We start from the raw sequence: 14461 nt of genomic DNA on the forward strand, positions 1-14461 counted from the left end.
GCGGCGGAGCTCGGAGGCGGCCGCAGCGCAGGTGGGAGCCGCGCTGGGTTGTGCGGGGGCTCGGGGCTGGCTGCGGGCCTCGGGGGCGGCAGGGGGCTCGGGCGGGTTCGTTGTGCCGTGTCCGGCCCGTGTTGCCGCTGGCGTGAGGGCGCTGCGGGAGCGGCTGCCCGCGGTCTCCTTGCGGCCGCTGCCTCGGCAGGAGCCGCTGTCGGAGCAGCGCTGGCTCGGCCCGGTTGCTGTGGCTGGGACAGAGGGGGCTGCCCCGTGCCCGGGGCTGTGCGGGGAATTCCCGTGGCCGGAGGTTTCTGTGCCCGGAGGAGACAGAGGAGTCCTGTAAAAGTGACTTTATTGCTGAGCAGAGGGAGAGGCCGTGGGGCATTTGCCGTGCGCTCTCTGCCATTGTTGTAGTTCGCAGCCTCCTTTTTATCCTCATTTTCCCGGCCCATCTCCCTCTCCCTTTGTGCACTGGCTGAAGTGCCTTGAAGGTTCAGACCTCCCGATCCGCCAACTGCATGTCCTCGTTAATGTGCATCCCCACTTTTGTAGAACAGCCGATATTCACGGCTCTGTTAAATCCTTGTTCTTCTGGAAGTTCAGGAATTTAGCGGGACTTTCTGTGAGCAGCAATCCATGTTAATTAGTAACATTTATTGAAGCTGGTGGTTTCGCCCTTTGCTTCCTTATCTGCAAGTTCCTTGACCTCTCGCTCAGCTGCTGAATGAGCTGCACTCTCAAGGTGTGGAGCACGGTAAAAAGATGAGAGTTGCTGCAGCACATCAGAGGAGAAACAGCATTCGTTTAACCCGTGATCTGCCAGGGAGCCGCAAAACCGTGTCCCATTCCCATCCTTTCCGCGTTTGAATCCGTACATGAGCTACTTTCTTATTTCCTTTATTATCTGTTTCACCACTTTTCCTTTTTCATCTTTTTGCCAACAGCAGTTTGTGTCAATTAATTTTCCGGAAACTCCTCTTTTTTCTACTAACAGATGATCTGATCCCATCCCATGGTTAAGTGTTGTGTTCCTCATTTCAGTGGATTGGTCGGCAGGAAGGTCAGGAGCTGGAGCTGTCTGGTTGGTTATAATTCTGAGCAGAGCTTGTAATCTAATGATGCCATTGAAATGAGAAATGGGTTCTGTGGCTCCTGATATGAATTGGTTTGGGTTCCCAGGGGCTGGTCCAAGGTGTTGTAGGATTTGTTCTGCTGGCCGTTCATCTTTTCCCTATTTTTGGGCGCTCTCTCCAGCCAGGGCTGCATCAATTGACTGCTTTTCTCTAATTAAATCATCAAATCCTTGGATTCCCAGCCTATTTCCCTGAATTTTTGGTAGCAAAAAACCCCCAGTGCTCTAATATAGCCTACATAACACAGACAGTGACAGCACATGTTGGAGTGGGCAGCGGGATGATTCCCCTCCCATTTATTTATAGTGAAGTTTTCCCAACGTTCTCCATGTGCTGTTTCCCTTTGCAGCTTCACCCGTTTCTATTGCAGGGTCAGATATCCTCCCCCTGGGCTCTGCCTTGAGCTGTGCAAATTCCATCAGTGCCAGCAGGCAGAGCTTGGGGTGAGGGGCAGAGGGAATCAGCCCAATTCCTGCCCCGGGCAAGAGACCCAGGTGCATTGTCCACACTTTGCCCAGCAGTGTTCATTTGCATTTCTAAAGCTGCTCTGCAGGCTGCCTGGAATGGAGCTTCTCTTCCTGCTGCTGGGCAATGTTGATGTTTTGTTGCTGGTCGTTATCTCTGTGGGTGTCTTTTGTGCTGTTCCCAGTCTGTTCAGGTGCTAAACTCATCTTCATTGAGCACTGTAACACCCCTTAAAAAACCCTTTAAAATTCATTTCCCCAAGGCAAAGAAAACCAAGCCTGAGCAGAGAAATAAGGTTGAAAAGAACCGAAATCGGTACATTTTGCAGCAGTGCAATGGCAGGCAGCCCAGAGTGTGGGTGTCAGTGAGCCCCAGAGTGGAATTGTGCCGTGGTGTTCCCCAGCAGCTGTGGCAGTGCAGGCCCAGCCAGCGCTGAAGCTGCAGCAGTGGCAGCAAGGCTTGGCCCCAGGGGCTGGAGATGGCAGAGGAGGGTGGCCAGGATTGCAGAGGATTCCAGCCAAGGATCTGTGGGCAGGCACAGGGGCTTGGCCCGCTGTGGAGCCCTGGCTGCTGCTGCGTTGCCTTCAGGGCAGGCTCAGGGGCGGCCTCCCATGCTCCTGCTGCAGGCGGGAAGTGCAAATCTGCGGGGCTTCAGAGCCCTTGAGGCCAGGCTGAGGGGTCCCCCCGTGTTGAGCTGTGCTGGCGGCTGTTTGTGGCCTCAGGGACACTTGGCATGGGCCCCTTGGCCACCAGTGGTGCTGCTTGGCACTCCTTAGGCAGGAGCCGATGTCCTGGCTGGGTGTTGGCAGCAGCAAAGTGCCAGGGCAGGTTCTGTGCCAGCTCAGCTTGCTGTGGGAGAATGTGCCTTGATATCTGCTCCAGTGGTTGCTGAAGCAGTGAGAATTGCTTTTGCCCCCCTGTTAGGTGCCATGGTGTCAGCAGAAGATATTGAAGCCTTCCTGCTCAGGGCATTTCAGTGCCAGGCTCTCACAAGCAGCCACAGCTGCGCGGGTTGAGCTGAGCATGGGGCGGTGACCTGCACTGTGTCTGATTCCCCTTCCTTCCCTCCCCTGGAATAGGGTGTTGCTGTTAGACACCACTTGTCCTGGTTGCTTCAGAGTGCTTTGGAGAGACTCCATATCTAAATTTCCCTATTTCCCTGGGCCTGCCCACACTTCTGGATTCACTTCTGAATAGGCCTCGCCAGACATTTGACACAAAGGTACAACAGTACTGGCCTCTGTATCACCTTTTATAATATTAATTTGCATTCCAAGTTTAGCGATCAAATCCCTTCCCAGTAAATCATGATAACAATTCGGACCAAGTCAAAATTCATGCATTTCAAATCCCTCTCCGAGATGTACCAATAGTGGTTGAATAAAACCACACATCTTTCCGACTTAACTCCTCACTAATAAAATATATTTTTAGCATTTTCCCCCCCATATGTCGAAGATTCATAGTGCATTGAGAGGCTCCTGTGTCCATCAGAAAATGCCTCCTCTCAATGCAGACCCACCCTGAATGTTCTCAAGGGCTGCAGTGTGGAGGGTCCCTGGTGTGATGGGAGCTGTGACAGCCCTGCCAATTCATGTCCATCAAGGGGTGGACTTGCTGGTCCTGAGGGTGCTGCTGTCTGTGCTTGCAGTGTCCTTGTGCCCTGCAGCTGGAGCCCTGGTTCCTTGCCAGGGGCTGTTTGGGTGGGCTCTCCCCTGCCGAGGAGGGCAATGCCTCTGCCAGGTGCTTGTGGCCGAGCCGTGCCCTGGGTGCTGGGGCCCCCTTGGGCCCTGGGGTTGATCCCTCAGGGGCTGTAGGAACTGTGCCCTGGCCTTTGCCTTCAGCTTGGCCTTTTGCTGCTCCCTTCTTGCATTCACCTGCTGTGCCTTTGTGCCCAAGTGCTGCAGGGCCTTCTTGTGCCCCTCCTGCAGCCCCCCTCAGTGCCTGTGGGTGCTTGGCTTGCTTTACAAGAGAGGTGTCTGCTCGGGAAGGCAGAAAAGGCCTCTCTTGGAATGGAGAATGCAAACCGCCACCCTCTTAATTTGCAGAGGGCTGCCTTTTAACTGAGCTCCTAGTGTTTCAATAAGGTGCTTCCTCTAGAGAGAGACAGAGTTTCCCTGAACAGCCGGAGCTGTGGTTACCAAGGGGACGTAACCCAGAGCAGGACGGGGTCAGGGGAGGATATCCCGCCGAGGCTCGGTGGGAGTGTGGGCAGGGTCTGCTGCCGGAATTGCCAGAGGGGGATGTTCCCGTGGAGCCCAAGCCAGACCGTGGGTAGCCCCCACATGGCTGATGGCGGCTGATCCGGCATCTCCCGGCAGAGCAGAGGCAGGTGGGAGAGCCCGGCAGCAGCGGCGGTGCCCAGCGCAGGTGGCACGGGCAGGGCAGCCGGGGATGGGATGGCTGGGACCCCCCCTGGGTGCGGTGGGCGCGGTGACCTCGGAGCAGGCGGCAGGACAGAGCAACCCCCATCTTCCCCAGCATGGCCGGCAGAGCGGCCGCGGGCCAGGCAGTGGGAGCAGGGCACACAAATTGAGCGACAGCGCCGGGGCAGGTGGAGCTGCCCTGGGCAGTGAGGCCGCACCTGGGATGGAAACCGGGGCAGGCGGAGCTGAGGCGGGCAGCGAGCCAGGACCCGGGACAGGCGCCTGGGCCGCGAACGGAGGGGACAAGACCTTCAGAGGATCCCACTCTCTGATTTTCCCTCTTGTTCCCTTCCCTTTCGTTTCCCCTTTTTCTTTTCTTGTTTTTTCTCGGAGGTTTCTGATACTTTAAAGATTTTTATTCTCCTAAAATCTCCTGTCTAACATATGGCATATTCTCTTCTAGATTAAATGGGTTTTTTAACAAATAAATCCAGAGCCTAGCAAATCTAAACTTCTGCTTGGATACTTTGAAATAGTCAATGAGCTAACTCATGACCTCCTAATGTTTTTTTTCTCATCACCTTTTTATTTATCCTTTGGCAAATTAAGCATCTTTTAGTTACTTGCTTGGCTACTCCAAAAATGCCAGTGCACCCATAGTTCCATAAAACATGATCACACAAAGCTTGGGTGCCCCAGTGGGTTTTCTGATGCATGTCTTCTAATATTGTCTTAGAAGCACATTTTATTAAGTAATTGTCTTCCATCATGAAGTTTCCATTTCCCTGATTTATCTTGTTCACTTCCTGTCTTGTTTAATCCTTTTTTCTCGGCTTCCCTAAACTTTGGAATTTCCGATTTTTCCTCATTTGGAGTTAATATTAACATAACTCTTTCAGCTCCTTTTTCTGCTGCATCCTTAGCTTTGTGATCTGCCAAATTATTTCCTCCTCTTTCTGGGGTCTTTCCCTTTTGGAGTTCCATAATATGTACTATAGCTATCTCTTTTAGGTAATTGTAATGCCTCTAAAACCTCTAAAATAAGTTCCTCATGTACTAGTCCTTTTCTTCTTGAATTAAGTAATCTTTTTCCTTTCCAAATATTTTAAAGGTATGTACTACTCTAAAGGAATACCTTGAATCAGTATGTATAGTTCATTTATTTTGTGTTAAATATTCTATGCTCTTTTTAAAGTATATCATTCACAAGTTTGATCTTACTAGTTTAAGGTTAATTTCCTTTTTTCCATAGTTTGCATGTTTTTCCCATTGACTACTACGTACCCTGTATTTTCTCCTCTTGCAAGGAGTTGTATCTCTGTTAGCCAACATAACTCCCAAAGGACTATTTTTTTTCTTTTTTTTTCCCTGTATCCAACCTACTTGCTTTTCTGTCTCATTTTTCAAGATCTTATCTATTAATCTTATGCCTCTGTTTTTCACATTCACTAACAACCTAAATACCACTTTTCTTTCAACTACACACACAAAAATAAAAAACTTTTTTCTCACACTACTTTCAGTAGAATACACCTCCCTCCAAGGAAATATAGTGAAGTTTAAAATACAGAATCTACATTACCTATACTTTCATTCATCTACATTCACTCACTTTTATTTCTCACTCACTTCCACACATTCTTTCACACCCTCAGGACACAGAGTGGATCCCTGTTGACAGAGAATCGCGGGTCCCTGTGGCCCCCCTCGCCTTGGGGTGGCCTCTGGGTCTCAGTATCTCCGGGCCTCCTGGGAGGGCCCTGACTCTGCTGCCTCGGGTGCCGTTCACCTGTGAGGCTGATTTGTGTGTCACTCACACTCTTTAGCCACGGCCCCCTCACACGCCCTGGGGACAATGGCCCCTTTGCAGGTCACCTGTACCTTATGCCACAGCCCCCACACGCCCAGGAGAACAATGGCTTATTTGTGGGTCACACACTCCTCTTTCCACAGCCCCCCTTCCCACCCGCCCGGGAAGCTGAGGCTGATTTTGTGTGTGACTCACTCTCACACACAACAAGACAACAATAAGGTACCTTTTGTTATAAATGATCAAATCGAGAGCCAAACTTATAGGAAAATTTAGCAAAGATTTATTAATTTTCCTGCAAGACAGAAGTTCGGTCATCTACACTACCACAGCCAAGGGTCAGCGTCGAGCCCGGGTTCGGTGCTGGGTGAACACGGATCTGAGCTCCGAATGTCAGAGTCTCCCCCTGTTCACAAATGCTGCCTGACGCAGCGAGTTCTTTTAAAGTTTATTCTGCTCGAGGCAGAGATGACCGAATGTTCTTTGTGTCTCTTCCCATGCATAACCGTGTCTTTACCTGTGCAGAGGTGGACAAAGACTCAGTCCCGGTGTCTGATGTTGTCAGTAGACTCTGGGGAAGTCAGCATTCACATGCATCAGGGTGGGGCTGTGGATCATTTTGGTAGATGTAATCGTCGAGGCAATAATCACTCTTGGCTGGACCTGGTGACCCGGGGAAGCCAGCGATTATTGCCCTGGAAGCTTCTATTCTTTCGTTAAAAACCCCGATGTTTATCTCAACCAAGTCCAGGAACTAGATGTATATGAATAAGACACTGCTCCCGGCCAGGATGGTCAAGAGACTTAGTGTGGAGTTTACAATATTTTATACATTAATAGCTTTTATTTTCTCTACCATACACTTTCACATCACCTATTACAAGTTTAGGTGTTTCTGGCCAGTCCTGGTGCTCTTGGATATCCCTCAGCCCAGCTGTGTTGTCCAACCCCAGATGCTCTTGAGCATATCCTGTATCCGGCAGAATTTTGCAGAACCCTGAATGCTCTTGGAATGTTAATTCCTCAACCCAGCAGGTTTTAATTCTGGATGCTCTTGGGCACTCTTATCCCTCAAACCAGCAGAATTTTTAGGGTTCCCTTTTGTCCCGTTTCCTAGTGGATTTGGCTCGGAAACTCCTCTGCTCCCTTCCTCCGAGGGGTCCAGCCCCTCTCTGGGACCCAGTCCCAGTTACCCCGGGGGATTCTCTCACTCCTGTTAACATTCACTTCGTCTCTCTCCTGGCCACTTACCGCGGATAGTCGGAAACGCAGCGTGGGAGACTCCAGCACTCACTTGGCAGGTCTGGGACAACCAGCCCTCGTCTCATTCACACACATTCATCCCCCTGTACCTGCCCCCCTGAGAAATACTTAGCAATCCCTTTTCCTTCCCGGGTTCTTCGTGCACATTACTACTCTTAGGGGGCCAATTACCGCGGTTGTAGGGAGCCTTTTCCCTTCTCTTTGTTTTATTGTCTCCTTTTGTCCACCATAACCTGCGTCTGTCGGTCACCCCAGGGGAGACAGAGCGAGGCTGCCAACGGGGCAGGGCGCGCCTTCCCCACTCTGACTCTCCTAAAGCACCGGCAGCGAGGTGTTAGTAACCATCCTCTGCTACCAAAATTGTGAAAAACGCCAATCACTTGCTTTTAAAATTTTAAAAGTTTAATAGTAGTAAAATGGTTATAAAAAATAGTAATACAATTAGAGTAATCACAGTTTGGAGAAATCGAATTAGGACAATATGAGACAATAAATACCAAGAGTTATGGATGTCCGGGTACCTCTTTCTGGGCAGCACAAGCCTGAAAATGGACACCTGTTAACACAGGATTAACCATTAAAAACAATAGCCTGTTGCATATTCATACACTTCATACATGATGCAGAAATTCCATTCAAACACAGGATTGTCTGGTCAGTGCCAGCTTCTGGCTCTGAATCCTAACAGCACCTTTGAGGCAGGAAGAAGTTCATTTCTTCTGATAAGAGGGCAATAAATTCTTTTTCTCTGAAAGATTTAGTTATTCTGTGGCTGCTATCTTGCTGCAAGTCCTTTCTTTAAAAAAAGCCTCCTACCAAGCATAGGTTCTATTTTAACATTTTTAATAACCTAAAACCATATTCAACTCACTAATTAAGAGAATTAATACAGCAGTACTTTCTAACACAAGACATATAATATTCATTTTAATATTTGGGATAACCCAATCACAAAATATGCATTTTTTACAAGTATAATCCCACTTACTTCCAGTCTCTCCCAGTTTGGTCCCAGCTGCCACCAGCATGGTTCCAGTTGCTTCCTCAATCACCTCAGTGAGTCCCAGTATGATGCCATTTGCTCCCAGTTGCTCCCAGTCAGGCCCAGTATGGGGGATGATGTGCAGGGAGCGCTCACTGTGACACTCAGTTCCTCCCAGTATTAGTCCAGTCCCTCCCAGTATGATTCAAGTATGAGCCCAGTGTGCTCCCACTGTCTGCCAGAATAAACCAGTTTTGCTCTACATGGTTCCAGTTCCTCTCTTTCACCCTCACTTTCCTTCCAGTCACTCCCAGTATCTCCCAGGGTAGCCCAGTTCCCTCCACCATCTTTCCTGTTCCTTCCAGTATGATCCCATTTGCTCCCAAGCACTCCCAGTCAGCCTCAGAGTTGTGGCACTCACTGCCAGTATGATCCCAGTCACCACCAGTATGATCCCAGTTCATCCCAGTACAAGCCCAGCAGTTTCCAGTCGCTGCCAGCATGCACCCGGTCACTCCCTGTTCTTCCCAGTTGCTCCCACCATGATCCCAGTTACTCACAGCTGCTCCCAGTCATCCTCAGCATCATCCCAGTCACTCCCACTATATCCCATTTGCCCCTAACATGGTCTCGGTTGCCTCCTGCAGGCTCCTGCTCACTCCCCGTATGATCCCACTGTCCATCAGTGCGATCACAGTCTGCACTGGCATGGCAATATGATCCCAGAATAATGTCAATACAAACCCAGTACAGTTCCATCACGATCCCAGTACGATCCCAGTATGGTGTCAGTACAAAGCCCCTACAGTCCCAGTATGATCCCAGTATGATATCTGTACAAGCCCAGTACAGTCCCAGTCACTCCCAGTACAATCCCAGTATGATATCTGTACAAGCCCAGTACAGTCCAGTCACTCCCAGTACGATCCCAGTATGATATCTGTACAAGCCCAGTGCACTCCCAGTCACTCCCAGTACGATCCCAGTCAAGCCCAGTCCCTGGCAGTGCTGCCACTGCTGGGATCCCCCAGCCCTGTGTGCGTTCCCCCCTGGCGGATGTGCCGAGAGGAGCCCCAAGGGCTGGCAGTGGCCAGGCAGGGTCCCCAGCAAGGCCCAGTTTGGATGTGCAGCCCCCAGTTTGCCCAGTTTGTGTCTCCTTTGGCCCGGGCCGGGTTCCCCCCGCCCGCAGCGGCTGGAGCAGCCGAGAGCCCCGCGCTGCCCATCCCGACCTGTCCTGGCTCCATCCCCGCTCCTGCCGCGGGCTGTGAGGGCTGCGGGGACAGGGCACCGAGGGTGTGGCTGCTGCTGGGGGGGGAGTAGGAGGGAGGGAAAGGCCGGGATGAAGGGTGTTATAAATTGGAGTGGACAATCTGCCGAGTGAGTATAATCAGATTAACAATTTTTATTGATTACAGCAAGCAAGGCAAAAAGCAAATCAGCGCTGGGTGACAGGGGAGTCTCCGCTCTGCCAACTGCTGCCCGCTTCTGGTATTTCGTGGGGTTTATATACAGTCCTGCTTCCGGGTTGGTGTGTCTGTCAGGGTAGCACTCTGTGCATTCTCCTCCTGTTGCTAGGCGGTCGTAGTCTGCCTCCCGGTGGTCCGAGGGTGAAGGCTGGTAGTCTTTCACTTCTTGCCCCACGATCAACCTTTCCTTAGTTGGTATGGTTGGTCTGGTTCCTGGAACTTTAAGCTTACTGAGCAGATAAGCAAATATTGTGCTATCAATCATAGCAGGCCTGCTACCCGTGTCAACGGCCTCGCCCCTTACTCCTCGGCTAACAATAGGCACATAGGTACGTATAGTTACACATTGCTTATTTAGCCTTTCAACATATTAGCTTCTAACATTTTGCAGTTTCAGCCTTATGACATTTATTTTGCAGTATATTAGCCCGTTATATTAATCTTGCAACATACTAGCTTGTTATATCTTTCTTTGCGGTTTTTCTATTATTGGCTTTTCCCCTTTTCATAGTCTTTAGCAACTTGATGAACAAACTAAGACATTAACTCATTACAAAGGGGGAGGAGGAGGTGGGGTTAGGGAGGAAGAGCAGGGGGAGGGATGGAAGAGGAGGGATGAAGGCAGAGAGCAGCAATGGAAGGAGGAGAAGGAGGTGGGGTTAGGGAGGAGGAGGAGATGGGATGGAAGGGGAGGGATGGAAGAGGAAAAGGAGGTGGGGATAAGACAGAGGGGGAGGAGGATGGGGGATGGAAGGGGAGGAGTGGGAGGAAGAGGAAGAGGAGGGACAAAGGCGGATCAAGGCTGAGCCAAGGGAACCACTCTGTCGATCCCTGCCTGAATTCGCAGCCCCCACCTGTGGGATCATCGCCCCCACATCGCACCCATAAGCAGGGAGGGGGAGCTGGGCCCGGATATCCCGGGGGGGGTCCCTGGGTTGGGGTTTTGGGGGATGTTTGGAGAATGAAGAAGTCCAAGGCTGAGCGGAAAAGGCCTCTTGAGGGGACATCAGGGGGTGTCAGTGGCGGCTGCCGGCAGAGGCAGCCTGGAGGAGCAGAGCCCTGTGTCCCCCAGGAGCCCAAAGTGGGGAGCCCAGAGAGGGGGGAGCGCCGCCATTGGCGGGAGCCTCAAGAGCCTGAGAGGGGCAGGGGGGACTCCTTGGAGCCGCTGCAGCCCAGAGCAGAGAATGAGGGGAGAAGGGAGCCCGGGAGCCCAAACAGCCCCTGGATCCCGAAATGGGGAGAGCGAAGTGGGGGGAGCTTTTGGCATTGCTGGGACTGCCAGCAGCCTGGGCAGGGTGGGCATCCAGGAGAAGGGGGACCCCCAATCCAAGTGTGACTCCCAGCAGCTGGGACAGGGGGGAACGCCTGAACAGCAAAGGGGAAGGACCAGGGACGGGGAACTCCTGGGAGGCTTTTTCAGGGCTGAATCTGGGTGTTTGCGAGGTTTTCCTGGAGACGAGGTGGCTGGTGACTTGGGCAAAAGGGAAGGTGAAACAGGAAAGCCTTATAAATATGATTGTCTGGCAAAAGATTTTTAGAATATAGAAAGTGTAAGGAAGACTGAAGTGAAAGCAAGCTCTGAGATACCTCAGTTAGTGAACAACTGGAAAACAATGGTGTGGCCCAACTGAAGGTAATCCCCTTTTGATGAAACAATTCCCTCTGCTTGCAGACAGATCCCAGGTTCAGAGCAGACCCTACTGGCTCCGCAGAAGGGGTCCAAAGAGGAGTTTTTAGGGTTTAAAATGTAACACAGTATGGTGATGTAATGATTCTTACAGGCTGTATGTAAATTCTGTAGGATTTGTATCTTGTACTAGATTGGTTAATGAGAAATAGAATATTCAACACGGAAGAAGATTGATTGTATTGTAACAGGAACCTTACTCTCTTACGCTCTTCTCCTCTTACTCTCTTACCCTCTCACCCTCTCTACCCCTCTCTTCTCTTGGGCCTGCTCCGAGCTGTGCCTGGCAGCTCCAAGCAGGGCCCTGCACCCAGGCCCTTTGCAATAAACCGCAAGTTCCACGACCTGGCTGCAGAGCTCTCTCGTCTCCGTCCGTCCCGACCGTCCTATCCCCCGACCCTCCTACAAACGCTCTCATCCCTTGTTTTCCCCAAACCAGGATTTCCCATTGCCAACTCCAGGGAGGCTGCGAGGAAGAGGAAGATGCCCCGGGACACTGAGGCAGGTGAGGAGGAAGTCAGTGCCCCTTTCCCCTCTGTGCTGCTCCATCTCCCAGCCCAGCACGGCCCCGGCTGCAGCTCAGCCCTGGGGGGATCTCCTTGCCCTTGCCTGTGGCACGGAGGCAAATCCCATCCTGTCCTTGTCCTTCCTCCCCCAGAGCAGGAGCTGAGCATGGAGGGCAGGGAGGACAAATGCCCGCGGCAGAACCTGGTGGAAGAGGCCGTTTTGAGCGGCTCCACGGCGCAGGAAGCCAACGGGGAGGAAAAGCCCCAGAGATGCCGCACGAGGAGGGGCTGCAAACGCAGGCGGCGGGGATCTGAGGGGGAAAGAGCCAGCCTGGGCCGGGAAGGCGGCCGGAGACGGAGCCAGAGCTCGGAGCTGGTGCTCCATGAGCAGCTCCATGATGGGGAGAAGCCCCACACGTGCGAGGAGTGTGGGAAGAGCTTCAGGTGGAACTGCAACCTGATTGTGCACCAGAGGATCCACACTGGGGAATGGCCCTATGAGTGTGGGGAGTGTGGGAAGAGCTTCAGGCGGAGCTCCCACCTGATCAGCCACCAGAGGATCCACACTGGAGAAAGGCCGTACAAGTGCTCCGAATGTGGGATGTGCTTCAGCCAGAGCTCCGGCCTGATCACGCACCAGAGGACCCACACTGGGGAGAGGCCCTACGAGTGTTCCAAGTGTGGGAAGAGGTTTAAGACCAGCTCCCATCTCCTCCAGCACTGTCGGATTCACAGAGAGGAGAGGCCCTTCCGCTGCCCCGACTGTGGGAAGGGATTCAAGCACAACTCCCACCTCGTCACTCACCGGCGCATCCACACTGGGGAGAGGCCCTACGAGTGTCGCCAGTGTGGGAAGAGCTTCTCCAGCAGGTCTAACTTGACCAAACACCAACGGAGGCACCACTAAGGGAAGCCCTGCGAGTGCCCCGAGTGCGGGCAGAGCTTCGTGCGCTGATCCAGCTCCATCCCCCACTGGAGGAGGCACTTTGGGCACAGCCCTGGTCACTCACAATTCCTGTGATCCCTGTTGGGAACACACCTGGCTGCTTCGCCTTTAATTTCACCTTGAGTTTTTTCTATTCTCCATCTCTTTGCACTGCAAATGCCAAGAGGAATGGATCTGTCACCTCCAAACCACTCAAATCCCAGTGAAAACAGCTCAATCTTACCCCAAAAAGAGCTCAAACCCACCTCAAAAAACTCAATCCCATGCCAAACTCACTCGATTCCGCAGCCATCAGGCTGAGATGAGGTTGGGAAGTGATTTGGAGTCGTGGAATCTCAATTAGAGTGGTGGGATGGAGATTGTGTGGGGCTGGGTGTGTGGGATGTATTTGACAGCAAATAAAACTCTGAGACTTACTGATTTCTCTCCTGTTCATGTTCAGTCTGTTGCAGTTCTGTTTGCAGAGTGCCGCCTTCTCAGCTCATTGTCTTTGTGTCCCCTTTTCTCTCCTGCCTCTCCTTGCCTGCTCTGTTTCTCTCTCAGTGTCTCCGGGGACCCACGGACCACCAGAGACCCTGTCCTGATTTAATTGACCCAGGCACCACCAGAGACCCTCCCCTGATTAAACTGACCACTCCCCTGATTTAATTTAGCCTTTCCGTGTTTTAATTCCCCTTCCCCTGATTTAATTGATCCCTGCCTTGATTTACCTGTCCCCTTGCCTGATTTAATTGACCCCTGCCCTGATTTAGATGTCCCCACAGACCCTCCCCTGATTATTTATTATTTTATTTCCCAATTGTTATTTTAATTCCCAGTCCCAGGAGCTGAAGTCCTGAAGGCTGGCAGGGAAGTGTCTCTGTAGGATTTTGCTCCATTTCCCTTCAAGGGCAGGAACATCTTTTCCTGGATGGGAGCTGGAATTGCAGACTTTTGGAATGTGTGCAGGGCAATACAGACTGGCATCAAACATGGACTAGGATCAGATAGGGGTTGGGATCAAATATGGACTAGGATCAAACAGGGACTTGGATCAAATAGGGACTGGGATCAAATATGGACTGGGATCAAATATGGACTGGGATCAAATAGGGACTGGGATCAATTATTGATTGGAATCCAACAGTGTGAGATAAACTGGACTGAGCTTAAATTTACTGGGATCAAATACGGGCTGGGATCAAATATGAATTGGGATAAAAAATGGACTGGGATCAAATATGGACTAAAATCAACTATGGACTGGGATAAACTGGACTGGGATCAAATCAGGACTGGGATCAACTTTGGACTGGGATCAAATATGGCCTGCATCAAATATGACAGATTTTATGGACTGGGATCAAATATGGACTAGGATAAGCTATCAACAGGGATCAAATATGGACTGGGATCAAATATGGATTGGGATCAAATGGACTGGGTTCCTACAGACTGGGATAAACTGGACTGAGATTATATAGATGTCGTGGTTTGAGAGGAAGTTAGTTTTCTGGGATATGAAGTGGTCAGGCCAGTAGGTGCTCACATTTGAATACTGGCAGCTGGTTTGGCCACTGGGGACATTGGATACGCCTCTGAGAACTCAGGGGTTAAAAAGCAGAGCACTCCCGGGGGAAGCTCTCTTGGGTTCCAGCGAGGGAAGCAGGTCGGACCTCCCCTGCCCAGCTCCTGGCTGGTTTGGGGCTGGGTGAGGTAGGCCTGGCCCGAGGATGGAAGGGTGGAAGAGCCCCGAGAGGCATCGGGCAGCCACACCTCCCCCCCAGGAGAGAGAGAGACAGAGAGCGCCTGTGCCACCGTGAAATTTGATATCCTGTGCTGGCAGCACAGCCCGGCTGGCGGA

General features: G+C 51.6%; 1 pseudogene; it reads left to right on the plus strand.

Annotated features, from left to right (window-relative positions):
- Positions 1 to 14461, plus strand: part of LOC128945566 (zinc finger protein 208-like) — a 200177-nt pseudogene that overhangs the window by 61350 nt on the left and 124366 nt on the right.

Source organism: Melozone crissalis, unplaced genomic scaffold (assembly GCF_028551555.1).
Source record: "Melozone crissalis strain CALT ecotype California unplaced genomic scaffold, PUWL_Pcris_2 ptg000066l_1, whole genome shotgun sequence".
Classification (NCBI taxonomy): domain Eukaryota; kingdom Metazoa; phylum Chordata; class Aves; order Passeriformes; family Passerellidae; genus Melozone; species Melozone crissalis.